The sequence below is a fragment of the Plectropomus leopardus genome, chromosome 16 (genome assembly GCF_026936395.1).
Source record: "Plectropomus leopardus strain MGB_pleo_1.0 chromosome 16, ASM2693639v1, whole genome shotgun sequence".
NCBI classification, from domain to species: Eukaryota; Metazoa; Chordata; class Actinopteri; order Perciformes; family Serranidae; genus Plectropomus; species Plectropomus leopardus.
The window spans coordinates 33,937,921-33,952,516 of record NC_142191.1 but is presented as its reverse complement, the minus strand read 5'-3'; the positions used below and the strand labels follow the sequence as shown (position 1 = coordinate 33,952,516).

The 14,596-nt window shown below is 44.5% G+C and overlaps 3 non-coding genes across 3 annotated transcripts; all 3 read left to right on the top strand.

Moving 5' to 3' along the window:
* Nucleotides 1–3,408: 3,408 nt before the first annotated feature.
* Nucleotides 3,409–3,481, top strand: trnav-cac (transfer RNA valine (anticodon CAC)). The gene has a single exon. It is a non-coding gene; the product is annotated as a tRNA-Val (tRNA).
* A 263-nt stretch (nucleotides 3,482–3,744) lies between these two features.
* trnav-cac (transfer RNA valine (anticodon CAC)) lies at nucleotides 3,745–3,816 on the top strand. The gene has a single exon. It is a non-coding gene; the product is annotated as a tRNA-Val (tRNA).
* Nucleotides 3,817–11,372: 7,556 nt separating this feature from the next.
* Nucleotides 11,373–11,445, top strand: trnav-cac (transfer RNA valine (anticodon CAC)). The gene has a single exon. It is a non-coding gene; the product is annotated as a tRNA-Val (tRNA).
* Nucleotides 11,446–14,596: the final 3,151 nt, after the last annotated feature.

Here is a 14,596-nt window from a genome sequence, read left to right as displayed (position 1 = left end):
TTCCACACTATTCAAACCAACCTGAGGCATGAGGATGAGGCGCTGCATACAGAGTGCAAGCATTTCATTGATTTCATTGGTTCTCTGCAGAAAGTCACATCCAAGCAAGTCAGCAAAGAGATCGCCCAGAAGAGGTAAATTTAAGTGTTTGTCCCCATGTGAATGGATTACACTACAGAACTGGCAGTCCTCTCTCTCCCTGCTGCAATATGATTTCTTAACACAGTTGATGGGTTTTTTTTCTCATAGGTATAACATGTTGATTGACGAGCAACAATTAACACCGGGTGACTGCCGAGCTGTGCTGGTGAGGGCCAAGCCGCACTTTTGGAGATTATGAAAGAGCTGTCTGACAGTTGTTCTGGCACCCTGGAGCCTGCCCAGGCCATCTTTGTGGTGTACTACCTCGAGGCCATAATCATCCTGCAACACCTCCAACGACCGGGCGTGGTGGCGAACATGACTGTGAGTGTTACTGTGCTCTTTTGGTCTGTATTGATACATTTGTCCAGACAGCTAAGCCATTGCATTTACTAATCGTTGGGATATCTTACTTTTTTACAGGTCGGTGAGTGGGTTGACAGGATTGAAAAAAATCAACTGTACGTGATTGGCGTAAAAGAACACAAAACGGCAGCACATCAAGTGGCAGTGTTTGCCCTGTCACAGGAGGAGGAGCGCGTAAGTTCATCACAATGAGATCATATTTCCTGTCAGAACGTGCTCAACAGCAGAAATGAATCTTAACACCCTTCTCTCCTCTGCCAACAGTGGTTTGATATATACTACAGACTGGTGCGTCCACAGCTCCTGAGACCCTGTAAGAAAAGGAAGAGGGACGTGGAGGATGACTGCAGTGCAGAAGAGATGTTCTTTGTCTCCTCCACAGGGAAGCCAATTCACAACCCCTCTAATGACCTGATGCGGCTGCAGCAAAAGTAAGTGAATCATTTCCCCTCTCTGCTCATGTGCCGTTCATCACCGTCTCAGATGAGATGTCTCGATACATTTCTAACATACTGTTCAAACTTGCATTTTAGATACGATCTCCCGTGCGTGACCAGCCAGATGGCGCGCAGAGCATTTGAGACGGCAGCTCAGTACTTGCCGGAAAGTCAGAAGTCACTGGTGGCCGATTACCTGACCCATTCGAAGTGCGACTGCTGAGAAGCATTTCTGCATGAAGCAACGTGACCTCATTGTGAAGACTTCTCAGCTGTTGAGCACGATGAGCAAAGTTTCAAGGTGAGCATGTTTTATATTTGCCAACACAATGCAAACATAACCAAACACACCATAATCTATATTTAGACAATCTGAAAGTCTAATGTTTTTCTTATAATCTCAGTAATTTCTTTTGTTTCATGTAGTGCTGAGGCTTCTGGGGAAGGTACTGGATGTGAGCTTTCTGATGCCTGTTCCAGCCATGCTGTCCAAGACTCACCAACCAAACAGCCAGTGATCTGTCTGCCAAGGCTCCCTGCTGATAATGAGAAGGTCAAATTCTTCACCGCTCTTGAAACCCTACTGAAAACGTACCCTCTTTCACTGTCTGGGAAAGGGCCACACGTGAAACACCGGAAGGATGTGTCTGAAGAATTTGAGCGGAAACTTTACACATACTGGAGGAGGAAGCAGTTTGAAAAGCGTGTTGAACATGTCCGCTGTAAGTAGTTTTCTTACCATATTTCACATTATTTTCAAGCAAAAATGATTGCACTATTCAAAGTTTTCAATGATTGTATTCATGACTAACAAAACTTTTGTTATTTATTTTGACAGCACAATTCAGTCGGCGCGCGCCAACAAGAGATCGCCTCGAGGCTTGGATAAAGAAGCAGGGATGGAAAAACACTGGCTGCATCGCTGATGAAGTACTCAACAACTGGGCACCGTCTGGATCGGAGGACACCATCATGGACAGTAAACAGATTCAGATGTTGGTGAAGACACAGAAGTGGAGAGGACTTCATATCAACCAATGTGAAGACAAGGGCAGAGGGATCGTCACGACCCGCAGATTTGAGGCTGGCGAGGTGCTCTGCGACTACCACGGAACGGTTGTCACACATCGTGAGGGACAGAACATTCACAAAAGCACCACTGGCAAAGAGACTGACCATGGCTTCTTTTTTACAAATAAAAAGGGTGAGAAAATGTGCATTGATGCAAAATCAGAAACGTGTGATTGCCACCCTGGGATGCAGACTATCGGCAGGTTGATCAACCACTCGAAGAAAAAAGCCAACATCAAGCGAAGTACTTCAGCGTGGAAATAGACGGAGAGCAAAGAGATGTAATCCTTTTCCTCGCAACCAGGACTTTGATGGTCAATGAAGAAGTTCTGTTTGATTATGGTGTCAACAAGAACTCTTAAGGGAGAGGGTCAAGGACTCGACAGGCTCAACTAACTTGCCGAAGCGCCATGCTTTAGACCTTCTGTTGCACTTCTGTCTACAGTACATACACCGTACAGTACACCTGTACATTGCACCTCCCCTCCCTCCCACTCTCTCCAGAGACCGCAACAGATCACTTTCCAGTTTGGGCATATCAGATGAATATTTATTTCTCTCCTTTTTTGTTTCGTTGTTTTGGTTTCTGAATGTATATATATATCACCGTGCACTTTGGCAACATATATTGTGACTGTACTTTTTAAATATGTCTGTCTTAGTAAAGTGTGGTGTTGCTAATGCAATTATTTGTCTCCTGTGTATCATTTGGGGAATGTCAGCACAGGTAAGAGTGAGGGCCAGAACAAAAGCAGGGTCATTACAGGAACATGGCTCATCGGGGGATGGGACATGGCAGCTGCCCACAGAGCAGCAGTAGTTGCAGTAGTAGTAAGCCTGGACCCTGGCTTGCTGTGGGGGGAGGGGGGCTTTCAAGTGGGTAGGCTCATTCTGTGTAAGATACAGGTCACTGAAGGCAAGGAAGCCTGACAAAGTGATCACAATTATGGGGAGGTGTGTGGAACAATATCCCCCTGGCTGAGTCTCACCTCCTACACAAAGGCTACTACTGTATGAGAGGGCCAGAACAAAGTGCTGGTCTGTGGGGGTCAAGTTGGTAGGCTCATTTGTCCCAAGCTATGGAGGGGGATGTTCACCGGTGTCAGAGGGGAGCGTCTGCACCTGCGGAAATCCACCACCAACTCTTTGGTTTTCCCCGCATTGATGTGGAGGCGGTTCCGCTGGCACCACATTGGGAAAAGTTAGTAAAGTTAGTGATCACTATATCCGGCTCCTGCACGAAAGGTCCTCGGTTTCGAAACCGGGCGGAAACCTATGACACGTTTTGGAACAACTTGTTGTTTAAACTGTACAACGTGACCATAGGTCGCTTTCAGCACTTATTGACCAAGCATGGAAGACTAATATCTGATTGTGGCTTGACACAGCATGTGTTTCCGTAGTGTAGTGGTTATCACGTTCGCCTCACACGCGAAAGGTCCCCGGTTCGAAACCGGGTGGAAACAATAAGAGATTTTCATTATCGTGTCTCAAACATCACACATGTCTGTGTGGTCTGATGTCCTGACACCGAATGACTAGCTGCTGCTGACGATGATCAAGAGGTCTGTAACTTCTAATGTGTCCCTAAACGTGGCCCTCAGGGGGAGTACATGTGTGGTGGTGTGCTGTTTGGCGGCATGTCGCAGAACATGGAAATGTGCTGCTGGTATAAATCTGGTCAGGTCTGCAATCAGCTTTGACATAGAAAGGCTCCCGTTGATATCACGTTTCGTAGTGTAGTGGTTATCACGTTCACCTCACACGCGAAAGGTCCCCAGTTCAAAACTGGGCGGAAACATTGATAGACTTTAATTATCATATCTCAAAAGATCACACATTTCCTGACGCCTCATGACGCCTCTGCTGGCGTTGATCAAGAGATCTGTAACTTCTGATGCGGCCCTGAACGTGGCCCTCAGGGGGAGTACATGTGTGGTGGTGCTCTGCTGTTTGGTGGCATGTTGCAGAGCTGTAGAGCCTCGTGAGGAGTCGAAAGGCTACAAAACTAAACAAACATATACTTCATTCACATTAACAACCACAGGGGACGCCGGTTATTCCTCTGGTCTTTGGTAAGTGCTCCTGTGTAGCCCGTCTGTGCTAAGTACTACAAAGGACAACTGCATTGGCTGGAAATCAAACCCAGGCCTCCCACATAGCAGGTGAGAATTCTCCCACTGAACCACCAATGCTCTCCCGGTATCATCATAATCATCATAAAAACAAAATTTGCTACCAACCTTTTCAAGCTCTTGAGGTAGTTCTGCTGTGTTCTCTTTTCAGTTTTGCCTCAGAGAGCTCACGGAGGTACTGTCGCAGCTTCTCTCTATCACCGACAAACTGCAGGGATGGTGCCTCTGGGTCAGCATAATAGAGATACCGAGCAACATTTTCAACCATCTAGTCATGACTGTTTTGCCTTTTTATTAAACTGCATACAAAGTTTCTAATAAAAACAGTGTTTAACGGTGGCCCTCACCTCCTGTTTGTAATTCTCATTGCTGAGATCCTTCTTTAGGTAGTTGGCAAAGTCTTTCAGCAGTGGATGGTCCAGAGAATGCCTCTGATATAGGCCCTTCTCAAGCATGAGCTGCTTGGTCTGGATGCTGTATTTTGGAGCTTGGACACTGCAATGAGGGATAAGAGTTTTGTTTTAATAGTGCATCATAGTTATTGATGTGAGCCACATGCAAAAACAAGCATCAGATACGTAGAAAAACTGAGACTCACCATTGAATCACCTCGCCACAGTCCACAGCGGCCTCAGACAGCTCACCCTCTTCACTGTCAGGAGTCTGTCTTGTGGATGGTCCAGCTATAGCACTGGCATCAGGCAGTGTGTGAGCATCTTCAGGTGGCTGCCTGGTCGGTGGTCCAACTGTAGCATTTGCGCTGGGCAGTGGTTGAGGAGCTCCAGTCACAATCAGGTGATGACGCTCCAGCTCCTCAGTCAGTCTTTCAATAAAGAAAAACATATTTGAAAATGGTTCATGAAGTGAATGAAACTAAAGTGTGTGAAACTAAACTCAAAAGAAATATTACAGGGGACTGTGATGAAAGCAAACAATACTTGAGTGTGAAAGCATGGTATGAAGGCTTTTCACACACACTCACACAGCAGCACAGAGCCATCAACTAGAACAAAAGGATGGTCGTTAACTAAATAAAACAAAGAAAGTGGCCCATTGGGGGCTGGGACATGAGCAATAACATGATTCTGACGATGTGTGTTTTTGAGAGTGGCTCACATTATATCATTATTATGCAAAGTATTATAACAAGTGTTATCCCACATTGCAGTGACCGAGATGTGAAGTGCTCTGTCACGCCCAGGAGTCACATGCTGGAGAAGGGGCTTTATCAAAAGCATTCCTTGGACCATCCTCTACTGAGGGACTTTGAATATGGCTTATTATACCTTAAATCACATGTACAGGTCCTGGGCTTTCAGAAAATATAAGTATAGACAGTTTTTAAAGCTGTCTGGATGAAGGGGGACCCTAAAACTATCCCTAACCTAACCTACAGGCTGACCATTTAGGGCTCCAATTCGCTCTTTTGGGGAAGCCTCAGCATTTGTGACAGCATATGTGCCTTAAACCCAACATGTTAGACACCAAAATAAAGCTTAGATTGTGCTCTTTCCAACAGTATCAGACTTGTGTGTATATCTAGTAGTACTGCTGTGTAATTAGACAGTATGTGTAGTGTATTTCTGGCAAAGGCCTTTCCATTTTGAAACCCACCTAATGTCTGACCTCCTTTAGAGGTCTGACCTCCTTTAGAGAGCTCATAATGCTTTAAACCCAACACGTTAGACACCAAAATAAAGCTTAGGTTGTGCTCTTTCCAACAGTCCCATCCCCCGATGAGCCACGTTCCTGTAACGACCCTGCTTTTGTTCTGGCCCTCACTCTTACCTGTGCTGACATTCCCCAAATGATACACAGGAGACAAATAATTGCATTAGCAACACCACACTTTACTAAGACAGACATATTTAAAAAGTACAGTCACAATATATGTTGCCAAAGTGCATGGTGATATATCGTACTTTTATAGTACTATTCATCTGATATACAGCCCATTAGCCCATTAGCTGTAGATGTGGTTTAAAATAAAATATTTCATGGTAAACTCTCCTAGTGAGATTATTTATTTTGAATGTACATGTTTTCAAATATTGGCATCAGAAATCTCAATAGTCAGAATATAGTTTTAGACTAATCCTTCATTGAGAAAACTTTTAAACCTGTCTCTACTAATATTTCCTGAGAGCCCAGGACCTGGGTGGGTGGGGGAGTGGGGGAGTTACCTGTTAATGTGAAATGTGGGTGGGGCTGTAAGGTGCACAGTTTAAATACAGGAGGAACTTGGTCACTCACACAGACCTAGAGTCAGACCTCTAGCTGTAAACTACACTGCACCAGAGATTTTCATTTTTCTTGCTGCTGAAATGGCTTCAAGGTAAGTAACATTAATACTTGCTTAGATACTGGATTGTAAATAGGTGAAGATGGTTCTGCCTTTTTATTTGTCAAGGAAACCTACATCCAGACACTATCTGCTGTGCCCATTGTGTCTGCTTTTGCAAAGTTCAGAGTGCATGCTTAGCTTTTGAATTAGACCAACTGTGTTTTTCAGATTGTATATTTCATGCACCTTAATTAATGCATGTTAAGTAACCTTTTTTATTCCTATATTAACCACACTATCCTTACTGTCTTTTTGTCCAGGAAACCTTCAAACCGACACTGCCTGCTGTGCCCAAAGTGTATGAGGACTCACGAGGCCCTCTCAGTCCATCTGCGGAGGTCTTGCATGAAGAACAGCACTGAAGCAGCCATTGAAGCTGTGGTAAAAAAGGCCAAGTTAGACGTTGTTGACCTCCTGAAGAATGGCAGGACTTTTAATTACAAAGTCCTCAGACAAATTCTGTCAGATGCATGCCCATTGCAAAGGTAGGTGGCTTTACTTCAATATTACCTCCTCCTTCCTCACTGCTCATGCCCCCACTCCCCATTTTCAAATATATTGTTTTACTATTTCTTTGAGTTTTAGTTTCACAAACTTTATTTCATTAACCATTTCCAAAAATCTTGTTTTCCTTTTTGAAAGACTGACTGAGGAGCTGGAGCGTCATCACTTGTATGTGACTGGAGCCCCCCCCCCTCTGCCCAATGCAAATGTAGACACCAGGCGGCCAACTGTGGCCGAAGTCCAGGCTGAGCCGTCTCAAGTGTTTGAGCCATTGGACGAGGCGTCAAACAGCAGTGGAGAGCTGTTTCAATGGTGAGAACCTCAGTTTCACAACTTTTCTGATGATGTGTGTTTTTGAGAGTGGCTCACATTATATCATTATTATGCAAAGTATTATAACAAGTGTTATCACACATTGCAGTGAACGAGATGTGAACTACTCTGTCACGGCCAGGAGTCACATGCTGGAGAAGGGCTTTATCAAAAGCATTCCTTGGACCATCCCCTGCTGAGGGACTTTGCCACACACCTTAAGATTGAGCTCCTCAATGAAAGTTTCAAACAGGAGGTGAGGACCATCTTTACACGCCCTGTTTATTAGAAATGTTAATTAGAAAGTTAATAAAAGATGAAGCAAGGAGCAAAAGTCATTAGAATGTATTTTAAAATTGTGTATTTTATTTTCAGGTTGAAAATGTTTCAAGGTACCTCTACTATGTGGATCCTGAGGCACCATCCCTGCAGTTTGTTAAAACAGAGAGAAGCTCCGACAGTACCTCCTTGAACTGTCTGAGGCAAAACTGAAAAAACAAACGCAGCAGAACTACCTCAAGAGTTTGAAAAGGTTGGTAGCATTTTATCATTATTATTATTATTATTATTATTATTATTATTATTATTATTATTATTATTATTATTATTATTATTATTATGGTGTCAACAGTGTAGATAGTACATGCGTAACATAAATCCCTGTACTTCCTCTGACAGATTCCTGCTTTTCCACACTATTCAAACCAACCTGAGGCATGAGGATGAGGCACTGCATACAGAGTGCAAGCATTTCATTGATTTCATTGGTTCTCTCCAGAAAGTCACATCCAAGCAAGTCAGCAAAGAGATCGCCCAGAAGAGGTAAATTTAAGTGTTTGTCCGCATGTGAATGGATTACACTACAGAACTGGCAGTCCTCTCTCTCCCTGCTGCAATATGATTTCTTAACACAATTGATGTTTTTTTTTTTCTCATAGGTATAACATGTTGATTGACGAGCAACAATTAACACCGGGTGACTGCCGAGCTGTGCTGGTGAGGGCCAAGCCGCACTTTTTGGAGATTATGAAAGAGCTGTCTGACAGTGGTTCTGGCACCCTGGAGCCTGCCCAGGCCATCTTTGTGGTGTACTACCTCGAGGCCATAATCATCCTGCAACACCTCCAACGACCGGGCGTGGTGGCGAACATGACTGTGAGTGTTACTGTGCTCTTTTGGTCTGTATTGATACATTTCTCCAGACAGCTAAGCCATTGCATTTACTAATCGTTGGGATATCTTACTTTTACAGGTCGGTGAGTGGGTTGACAGGATTGAAAAAAATCAACTGTACGTGATTGGCGTAAAAGAACACAAAACGGCAGCACATCAAGTGGCAGTGTTTGCCCTGTCACAGGAGGAGGAGCGTAAGTTCATCACAATGAGATCATATTTCCTGTCAGAACGTGCTCAACAGCAGAAATGAATCTTAACACCCTTCTCTCCTCTGCCAACAGTGGTTTGATATATACTACAGACTGGTGCGTCCACAGCTCCTGAGACCCTGTAAGAAAAGGAAGAGGGACGTGGAGGATGACTGCAGTGCAGAAGAGATGTTCTTTGTCTCCTCCACAGGGAAGCCAATTCACAACCCCTCTAATGACCTGATGCGGCTGCAGCAAAAGTAAGTGAATCATTTCCCCTCTCTGCTCATGTGCCGTTCATCACCGTCTCAGATGAGATGTCTCGATACATTTCTAACATACTGTTCAAACTTGCATTTTAGATACGATCTCCCGTGCGTGACCAGCCAGATGGCGCCAAGAGAGCATTTGAGACGGCAGCTCAGTACTTGCCGGAAAGTCAGAAGTCACTGGTGGCCGATTACCTGACCCATTCGAGTGCGACAGCTGAGAAGCATTTCCGCATGAAGCAACGTGACCTCATTGTGAAGACTTCTCAGCTGTTGAGCACGATGAGCAAAGTTTCAAGGTGAGCATGTTTTATATTTGCCAACACAATGCAAACATAACCAAACACACCATAATCTATATTTAGACAATCTGAAAGTCTAATGTTTTTCTTATAATCTCATTAATTTCTTTTGTTTCATGTAGTGCTGAGGCTTCTGGGGAAGGTACTGGATGTGAGCTTTCTGATGCCTGTTCCAGCCATGCTGTCCAAGACTCACCAACCAAACAGCCAGTGATCTGTCTGCCAAGGCTCCCTGCTGATAATGAGAAGGTCAAATTCTTCACCGCTCTTGAAACCCTACTGAAAACGTACCCTCTGTCACTGTCTGGGAAAGGGCCACACGTGAAACACCGGAAGGATGTGTCTGAAGAATTTGAGCGGAAACTTTACACATACTGGAGGAGGAAGCAGTTTGAAAAGCGTGTTGAACGTGTCCGCTGTAAGTAGTTTTCTTACCATATTTCACATTATTTTCAAGCAAAAATGATTGCACTGTTCAAAGTTTTCAATGATTGTATTCATGACTAACAAAACTTTTGTTATTTATTTTGACAGCACAATTCAGTCGGCGTGCGCCAACAAGAGATCGTCTCGAGGCTTGGATAAAGAAGCAGGGATGGAAAAACACTGGCTGCATCGCTGATGAAGTACTCAACAACTGGGCACCGTCTGGATGGGAGGACACCATCATGGACAGTAAACAGATTCAGATGTTGGTGAAGACACAGAAGTGGAGAGGACTTCATATCAACCAATGTGAAGACAAGGGCAGAGGGATCGCCACGACCATGATTTGAGGCTGGCGAGGTGCTCTGCGACTACCACGGAACGGTTGTCACACATCGTGAGGGACAGAACATTCACAAAAGCACCACTGGCAAAGAGACTGACCATGCCTTCTTTTTTACAAATAAAAAGGGTGAGAAAATGTGCATTGATGCAAAATCAGAAACGTGTGATTGCCACCCTGGGATGCAGACTATCGGCAGGTTGATCAACCACTCGAAGAAAAAAGCCAACATCAAGCCGAAGTACTTTAGCGTGGAAATAGACGGAGAGCAAAGAGATGTAATCCTTTTCCTCGCAACCAGGACTTTGATGGTCAATGAAGAAGTTCTGTTTGATTATGGTGTCAACAAGAACTCTTAAGGGAGAGGGTCAAGGACTCGACAGGCTCAACTAACTTGCCGAGCGTCATGCTTTAGACCTTCTGTTGCACTTCTGTCTACAGTACATACACTGTACAGTACACCTGTACATTGCACCTCCCCTCCCTCCCACTCTCTCCAGAGACCGCAACAGATCACTTTCCAGTTTGGGCATATCAGATGAATATTTATTTCTCTCCTTTTTTGTTTCGTTGTTTTGGTTTCTGAATGTATATATATATCACTGTGCAATTTGGCAACATATATTGTGACTGTACTTTTTAAATATGTCTGTCTTAGTAAAGTGTGGTGTTGCTAATGCAATTATTTGTCTCCTGTGTATCATTTGGGGAATGTCAGCACAGGTAAGAGTGAGGGCCAGAACAAAAGCAGGGTCGTTACAGGAACGTGGCTCATCGGGGGATGGGACATGGCAGCTGCCCACAGAGCAGCAGTAGTTGCAGTAGTAGTAAGCCTGGACCCTGGCTTGCTGTGGGGGGAGGGGGGCTTTCAAGTGGGTAGGCTCATTCTGTGTAAGATACAGGTCACTGAAGGCAAGGAAGCCTGACAAAGTGATCACAATTATGGGGAGGTGTGTGGAACAATATCCCCCTGGCTGAGTCTCACCTCCTACACAAAGGCTACTACTGTATGAGAGGGCCAGAACAAAGTGCTGGTCTGTGGGGGTCAAGTTGGTAGGCTCATTTGTCCCAAGCTATGGAGGGGGATGTTCACCGGTGTCAGAGGGGAGCGTCTGCACCTGCGGAAATCCACCACCAACTCTTTGGTTTTCCCCGCATTGATGTGGAGGCGGTTCCGCTGGCACCACATTGGGAAAAGTTAGTAAAGTTAGTGATCACTATATCCGGCTCCTGCACGAAAGGTCCTCGGTTTCGAACAACTTGTTGTTTAAACTGTACAACGTGACCATAGGTCGCTTTCAGCACTTATTGACCAAGCATGGGAGACAAATATCTGATTGTGGCTTGACACAGCATGTGTTTCCGTAGTGTAGTGGTTATCACGTTCGCCTCACACGCGAAAGGTCCCCGGTTCGAAACCGGGTGGAAACAATAAGAGATTTTCATTATCGTGTCTCAAACATCACACATGTCTGTGTGGTCTGATGTCCTGACACCGAATGACTAGCTGCTGCTGACGATGATCAAGAGGTCTGTAACTTCTAATGTGTCCCTAAACGTGGCCCTCAGGGGAGTACATGTGTGGTGGTGTGCTGTTTGGCGGCATGTCGCAGAACATGGAAATGTGCTGCTGGTATAAATCTGGTCAGGTCTGCAATCAGCTTTGACATAGAAAGGCTCCCGTTGATATCACGCTTCGTAGTGTAGTGGTTATCACGTTAGCTCACGCCGAAAGGTCCCCAGGGCGGAAACATTGATAGACTTTAATTATCATATCTCAAAAGATCACACATTTCCTGACGCCTCATGACGCCTCTGCTGGCGTTGATCAAGAGGTCTGTAATTTCTGATGCGGCCCTGAACGTGGCCCTCAGGGGGAGTACATGTGTGGTGGTGCTCTGCTGTTTGGTGGCATGTTGCAGAGCTGTAGAGCCTCGTGAGGAGTCGTAGGCTACAAAACTAAACAAACATATACTTCATTCACATTAACAACCACAGGGGACGCCGGTTATTCCTCTGGTCTTTGGTAAGTGCTCCTGTGTAGCCCGTCTGTGCTAAGTACTACAAAGGACAACTGCATTGGCTGGAAATCAAACCCAGGCCTCCCACATAGCAGGTGAGAATTCTCCCACTGAACCACCAATGCTCTCCCGGGTATCATCATAATCATCATAAAAACAAAATTTGCTACCAACCTTTTCAAGCTCTTGAGGTAGTTCTGCTGTGTTCTCTTTTTCAGTTTTGCCTCAGAGAGCTCACAGAGGTACTGTCGCAGCTTCTCTCTATCACCGACAAACTGCAGGGATGGTGCCTCTGGGTCAGCATAATAGAGATACCGAGCAACATTTTCAACCATCTAGTCATGACTGTTTTGCCTTTTATTAAACTGCATACAAAGTTTCTAATAAAAACAGTGTTTAACGGTGGCCCTCACCTCCTGTTTGTAATTCTCATTGCTGAGATCCTTCTTTAGGTAGTTGGCAAAGTCTTTCAGCAGTGGATGGTCCAGAGAATGCCTCTGATATAGGCCCTTCTCAAGCATGAGCTGCTTGGTCTGGATGCTGTATTTTGGAGCTTGGACACTGCAATGAGGGATAAGAGTTTTGTTTTAATGGTGCATCATAGTTATTGATGTGAGCCACATGCAAAAACAAGCATCAGATACGTAGAAAACTGAGACTCACCATTGAATCACCTCGCCACAGTCCACAGCGGCCTCAGACAGCTCACCCTCTTCACTGTCAGGAGTCTGTCTTGTGGATGGTCCAGCTATAGCACTGGCATCAGGCAGTGTGTGAGCATCTTCAGGTGGCTGCCTGGTCGGTGGTCCAACTGTAGCATTTGCGCTGGGCAGTGGTTGAGGAGCTCCAGTCACAATCAGGTGATGACGCTCCAGCTCCTCAGTCAGTCTTTCAATAAGGAAAAACATATTTGAAAATGGTTCATGAAGTGAATGAAACTAAAGTGTGTGAAACTAAACTCAAAAGAAATATTACAGGGGACTGTGATGAAAGCAAACAATACTTGAGTGTGAAAGCATGGTATGAAGGCTTTTCACACACACTCACACAGCAGCACAGAGCCATCAACTAGAACAAAAGGATGGTCGTTAACTAAATAAAACAAAGAATATGGCCCATTGGGGCTGGGACATGAGCAATAACATGATTCTGACGATGTGTGTTTTTGAGAGTGGCTCACATTATATCATTATTATGCAAAGTATTATAACAAGTGTTATCCCACATTGCAGTGACCGAGATGTGAAGTGCTCTGTCACGCCCAGGAGTCACATGCTGGAGAAGGGCTTTATCAAAAGCATTCCTTGGACCATCCTCTACTGAGGGACTTTGAATATGGCTTATTATACCTTAAATCACATCTACAGGTCCTGGGCTTTCAGAAAATATAAGTATAGACAGTTTTTAAAGCTGTCTGGATGAAGGGGGACCCTAAAACTATCCCTAACCTAACCTACAGGCTGACCATTTAGGGCTCCAATTCGCTCTTTGGGGAAGCCTCAGCATTTGTGACAGCATATGTGCCTTAAACCCAACATGTTAGACACCAAAATAAAGCTTAGATTGTGCTCTTTCCAACAGTATCAGACTTGTGTGTATATCTAGTAGTACTGCTGTGTAATTAGACAGTATGTGTAGTGTATTTCTGGCAAAGGCCTTTCCATTTTGAAACCCACCTAATGTCTGACCTCCTTTAGAGGTCTGACCTCCTTTAGAGAGCTCATAATGCTTTAAACCCAACACGTTAGACACCAAAATAAAGCTTAGGTTGTGCTCTTTCCAACAGTCCCATCCCCCGATGAGCCACGTTCCTGTAACGACCCTGCTTTTGTTCTGGCCCTCACTCTTACCTGTGCTGACATTCCCCAAATGATACACAGGAGACAAATAATTGCATTAGCAACAGCACACTTTACTAAGAGAGACATATTTAAAAAGTACAGTCACAATATATGTTGCCAAAGTGCACGGTGATATATCGTACTTTTATAGTACTATTCATCTGATATACAGCCCATTAGCCCATTAGCTGTAGATGTGGTTTAAAATAAAATATTTCATGGTAAACTCTCCTAGTGAGATTATTTATTTTGAATGTACATGTTTTCAAATATTGGCATCAGAAATCTCAATAGTCAGAATATAGTTTTAGACTAATCCTTCATTGAGAAAACTTTTAAACCTGTCTCTACTAATATTTCCTGAGAGCCCAGGACCTGGGTGGGTGGGGAGTGGGGAGTTACCTGTTAATGTGAAATGTGGGTGGGGCTGTAAGGTGCACAGTTTAAATACAGGAGAAACTTTGGTCACTCACACAGACCTAGAGTCAGACCTCTAGCTGTAAACTACACTGCACCAGAGATTTTCATTTTTCTTGCTGCTGAAATGGCTTCAAGGTAAGTAACATTAATACTTGCTTAGATACTGGATTGTAAATAGGTGAAGATGGTTCTGCCTTTTTATTTGTCAAGGAAACCTACATCCAGACACCATCTGCTGTGCCCATTGTGTCTGCTTTTGCAAAGTTCAGAGTGCATGCTTAGCTTTTGAATTAGACCAAC